This window comes from Pediculus humanus, genomic scaffold (genome assembly GCF_000006295.1).
Source record: "Pediculus humanus corporis 1103172107927 genomic scaffold, whole genome shotgun sequence".
NCBI lineage: Eukaryota > Metazoa > Arthropoda > Insecta > Psocodea > Pediculidae > Pediculus > Pediculus humanus.
In genome coordinates, this window is record NW_002987499.1 from 302,728 (window position 1) to 308,895 (window position 6,168).

Sequence of the window (6,168 nt, forward strand, 5' to 3'; positions counted from 1 at the left end):
TATAATAAAGGGGAACGAAATCAATAATCAATAGATTGATAATTATTAAAAATAAATAAATAAATTTTTTTGTTTATTTTTATTTAATAATTATAACGTCGGTTTATGATTTAAAAAAAAAAAAAAACTTTAAACTTTTTAAACCCAAGAATTTTTGTATGATTCCAATTAAAATCGGGAGAGAGAGAGGAAGAGAAAGAGAGAGGGGGGAGACGGGAAAAAAGAAGAAAATGACGAAGAAAGAAAAAAAAAAAGGACAAAAAGAAAATATTTTTTATTAGAAAAATAAATAGGACTTAAAAAGGAGTGATGAAGAGAGAGAAAATAACGTAGAAAGACAGGGAGACAGAGAGAGAATGTAACAGAGAAAAAGACAAAGAAAGAGAAGAGAATGACAAAGAAAACGAAACACAGTGAGAAAGAGAGAGAGTGTGTGAGTAATTCATGTGAAAAAAAAATAAAAGACTAAAAAAAAGAGTGATAAAGAAAGAGAAAAAATGACGTAGAACGAGAGAGAGAAAGAGAAACTGGTAGAGAGAGTGAGAGATACAAAGAGTGAAGCAGAGTAAATAAAAAAAATAACGAAGAAAGCAAGAGAGGAAGAGAGAGAGGGGAGAGAGAAAAAAGTGTGTAATTAGAAAAAAAATAGAGTACTAAAAAAAAAAAAGTAATTAAAAGAGAGAGAGAGGGAGAAAAGAAGATTGAAAATGACAAAGAGAGAGAGATAGAAAATATGATGAGCAAATACAAACATTTAAAAAATTTTCCCATCATTTTTTTAAAGATTTTTTCATCCATAATAAAAAAAAAAAATTTCTAAAACCACTTTAATTTACAAAATTAATTAATAAACATTATCTTCCTTCCTTTTTTCCTCAACTTTCCTTACCGGAAATGGAGAGAAAATTTTCTTCTTTTTCCCCTCCCCCTCCCCCTCCCCAATAAATCCGTTCGAACCCTTTTTTCATTTTTTTTTTCTATGTCAATCAATTAATTAAAAAAAAAAATTTTTTTTTTTCAAAATCTCGAACTCGAGAGGATTCGATAACGATGACGACGAAAACGATGATGACGACGACGATGACGTAATCACATACGTAATAACTTTTCGGTTCGTGTATATACATATATATGTATGTATGTACGTACGTGAATAAAATTCTTTATATAATTAAGAAAATTTTAAAATTGTTATTAATTTATTTTTCACTTAGTTAAATATAAAATAAAATTTACGAATGAATAAAATTTAATTGCTCTCGCGCGTCATAAATAAATTTCACTTTATTAATTCAATAATATTAATAATAATAATAATAATAATAATAGTAATGATAATAATGATAATAATAATAATAAATTCGTTCGCTAATAATTTATTAATTCAATTTACGAATTTATAAAACAATTATTTATCTGTGGCGGTAGCGGTAACGGTAGCGACGGCAGCGGCGGCGGCGGCGGTTCCCAAAAAATAATTTTTTCTTATTGTTTGTTTTTTTAATAACCGCGGGATTTTAAACGAAATGAATTTTTCAAAAATCTTAACTTTTCTTTTAAAAGAGAAGAGGAGGGGATAAGGGGAGGGGAGGGGAGGAGTGAAATCAGGAGCGACGTACCTACTTTTCATAAATTTTTTTTTGTTTTTTTTTTTTTAAAGTTTCGCGCGACGTTTTTTTGTATACCTTTTGTTTTTTTTTGTTTTTATGGTTTTACGGTACAAGGAGGATTCGTAGATTGGGAAAAATGTGGAGCCCGAAAAGCTCAGGAAATGGGGGATGGAGGGAGAAGAGGAGAGAAAAGGAAAAAGAATTTTTTATTCGTAACGAAACCGCAGTAAATAATTTTTTTTTTATTTATTATTATCACCACCACCCCTTGGGAAAACTTTTTACATTTTTTTGTTTTTTTTTTTTGCGGCAGGAAGAGAGGGAAAAGGGAAAAAGGTATGACTTAAGAGGGGTGGGTTGGGGTGGGCGGCGAGGGGGGAGGGTCAAACGAGAAAGATTTAAATAATAAAACCACCAAAAAAAATTGAAAAAAAAATCACCTCGCCATTTCAAGTCTAATAAAATGATTTTGTGCCTCTCCTACCTCCTCCCCCGTTAAATCATAATCGCATAATAGTTTTGATTATTATTATTATTATTACATAAATAATATTATCAAATATATTAATATAATATGTGGAGTGCGTCATTCTTGTTTTTTTTTTTTTTTTTTATTCTGTCATATTCAAAAAATTTCTGGCAAGTTTTCATTTCTCCAGGGAGACATAAGCCAAATTACTTTTTTCTTTTCTACCGCCTTCCCCCGCCCCGATTTAAATTTGTTTTTGATTTCCCCTTTTTTGAACTTTATTTTTTTTTTTTTGTTTACTTTGTTCCCCGTTGAAATTGTTGATTTAATAATAATGATGATGATATTTAAGATACTGATCGAATTATCGATTTATTATCGATCGAACAATTTCCATGTGGTTAAATATACCCGTAAAACGTTGAAAATGCGTTGTTAAAAATGAAACAAACAAACAAAAAATGTTTTTAACCTAAAATTACTCATTTATGTTTACGAGAGTTAAGAAGAAGAAAACAAAGAACAAATAAACATTTTATTCAACTAAATAATTTCTCGTTGATTTATCTCAATTATATGTTCTTCGTTATGTGAATTGTGGCCGACCTCAGTTTACGATATGCCAGGTTTATTTGAAACGTTTTATTCTTAGAAATGTATATATATATATATGTACGGTTGAGAACTTTATGAAACCAAAAAACAACAACAACGACAACAACAACAGAAACAACAGGAGTAGCAGAAGGACTTACAAGAGAGAAGGAAAAGAAGAAAAAAAGAAATAAGAATATGGAAAAATAATTTTTTATATTCTTTTTGAAAATTTTATTTAATCGCGCGTGTAAGAGAGACACAAAGAGAGGGAGAGGGATCGAAAGGAAAAAAATAAGGAAACAGAGAGAGAGAGGTTAAAAGAAAAAGAATAAGGAAAGAGAGAGAGAGTGAGACGTTTGAAAAGAATAAAGAGAGAGAGAGAGAGATATTGAAAAGAGTACGGTTAATGGTAGGAAGAGAGAGAGAGAGAGGGAAAACTTTTTATTAAAATTTAAAAAAATTTTTTTTTTCATATCAACGAATGGACAAAAATTATGTTTAGCTTATCAAAAAAAAAAAAAAAAAAAAAAAATTTAATACTTTAAAAAAAAAAAAAACAAAAATTATTATTATTATTATTATTATTATAAAAATTTAAATTTTATTTTTTGCTGTGAAGGAAAAAGTTTCTTTTTTTTCCAGATAAAAAAAAAATTATCCACAGACACAAAAAAAATTTTCTTCTTTTATCTAACAATTTAAAAAAAAAAAAATTTGTCTTCTGTCTTTAGAGACTTTTAAAATTTGTTTCTCTTTTTTTTTTTTTTTTTCTCCAAAAAAAGGCCCCCAGTGATAAAACCATTTTTTTTTTTTTATGATAAAATTTATTTATTTCTTTATCATTTATTATTTAACCCTTTCCATAACCCTCCTTCCCCCCCAAAAAAAATTTATTTTATGTATTATATATATATATTAATATGATGAATGAAAAATTCCAGTCTTTTAGTTTTTCTAGTATAAACATATATATATATATATTTTTCAATTAATATAAAGTCATAAAGTCTCTCTCTATCTCTCCCTATCTCTTTTTATCTCTCTCTTTCTCTCTCGTACTTATATATATATATTTATTACAAACGTTTTTTTTACTTTTTTTTTTTTCTTCAAAATATTTCTCCAGAATATTTTTCATCCATGTTATTTTTTCCCTTCCTAGTCCTCCCCTTTTCCCCCTTTTCCCTCTCTTCATTCTTATCATCGTGCTCCTCCCCTCTCTCTCTTTCTCTCTCTTTCTTTACTCCTTTATTATTCTCATAATTATAAATTTTATTTATGTTAAAAGTTTTTCTATCATTTATTTTTTTTTATACACACACACACACACACACACTCGCTGGAGAAATTTTTTTCTTTTTTTTTTTTTTATACTTTTAACTATGATTTACTATTATTATTATTATCATTATTATTATTTTTCATGTTCGGTTTTATATTTATTTATTATCGTCGGACGATAATAATAAGAAAAAAAAAGAAAAAAAATTTTTTTTTCTTCAAATTAATAAATTTATTTATTTATTTATTTATTTATTATAAAACTTGTTTAATAATTTTTTTCTTTTTACCCTTTTTTATACATTTTAATACGAAAATACAATGATAATAATGATGATGATAATGATGATAATAATTTTTTTTTACTGGCGCCGTAAATTTTCTTTTTTTTTTTATTCTTCTTCCGTTTTGGTTTTTTTCCAGAGTGTTTTTTTTTCTTTTTTTTTCTTCTTCTTATGCCACGTTAAAACCACTTTTTTTTTATTTTTCTATTTATTAACTTTCGACCTAGATGTCTTGTTATTATTATTATTATTAATTTTGGGTAAGAAGGGGAAGGGGGAGAGGGAAAGGGAAAGGGGAGAGAAAAAGTGTTTAAAAACAATCGATATTATTTAAAATTTTTTTTTTTTTATTAATTTTGTTGCGTGAAATTTTTTATTATTACTTAATGAGAGGAATTAGAAATTAATTAGGAAAAAAAAAAGAAATAAATTATTACTCTATGAAATTTATTATTCTATTATATAAAATTAATTATTAGTTATTAAGAGTAATTTGTTTCCTCTTTAAAGATAAATAAATAAATAAATGAATAAGTAAATAAACGTTGAGAGAAAAAAAAAGAGTCGCGTAATTGATATAATTACTCTTATATTTCATTTAATTTGATACGTATCATTATCATTATTATTATTATTATCATTATCAATGCTTATTTAAAAATTATCACGTGATTAAAAAATATAGTACGAAATTTATCGATCGTTTTTTCTTTTTTTCTTTCTCGAGTGTAAAATTAAAAGTAACAAAAAAAAATTTTTTTCTTTTTTTTAAATTCTCGTTTCGCGTCGTAAAATAATAATAATAATATTATTATTATCATTATTATTACTATTATTATTACTATTATTATTATTATCATCTGAATAGATTTTTAAAGAGACTAGAAATGCTCTGGAGAAAGGATGAAAATAACCAGGAAGTTTATTACTACGGGTTTATATATTTACGTAAATTCTCCATTATCGTTTCCTGGACAATTTTCCCTTGGAGACGTTCGTTCGTCGTTCTTTGTCCGTTCGTTCGTTCGTCCGTTCCTCTCTGTTAAACTTAACATAGTCATGGTTTTCTTGTTTATTACCTTATTTTCAAAAAAAAAAAAAATTTTTTTTTTATTTATTTTATCATCATCATCATCATCATCGAAAGGGTCCAAAAAAAAAAATTCGGTGGGTGGGGGGTGAGATGTAGGTTGGAGTGAGGGTGGAACGAAAAAGGGAAACAAAGGGTAAAAGCATTCATTTTTTTTTTTTCGGTCATGGAAAATAATAAAATTTTATCGATTTAAAAAAAAAAACTCTTTTGCCGTTTTCTTCCCATCCCCCTCTCTCCTCTCCTCCCCTCCCACTGCTTCGCCCAATTCATAAAGTTTGGTAATAATAATAATAATAACAATATTGTCATACGATTCTTTTGAAGTATTAAGTTTTTTTTTTTTTTCTATCAAATCGATTTTCGATTATCAAAAAAAAAAAAAAAAGGTACGAACGACGTTTTATATAAAAATAAATAAATGTAATAAAATAAAAAAAAAAAAAGTCGTTAGAGAAAGTTAAATAAACATTTATTATTATTAAATTAAATTATTTGAAAAATGACTCTTCTTGACCTTTGACACGACATTAATTTGTCTTTTGTATTTTTCTCCCACACCCTCACCCTCCTCCTCGCGACACACTTACCCATTTTTTTTGTTCCCCTCTTTCTTTTTTCCAGTTAAAAAAAAATAAAAATAAAAATTCCACCTTTTTCTCTCTCTCTTTTCCCTTTTTAAATAATTTTAACCTTTGACCTTGTTGATATTAAAAAAAAATAATTAATTAAATTTATTTATTTATTAGTATTATTATTATAATGCGAATATCGTTTTTTTATTTTTATTTTTTTACGGTAATTTAAAAAGTTACAATTTTTTTTATTGGATAATAA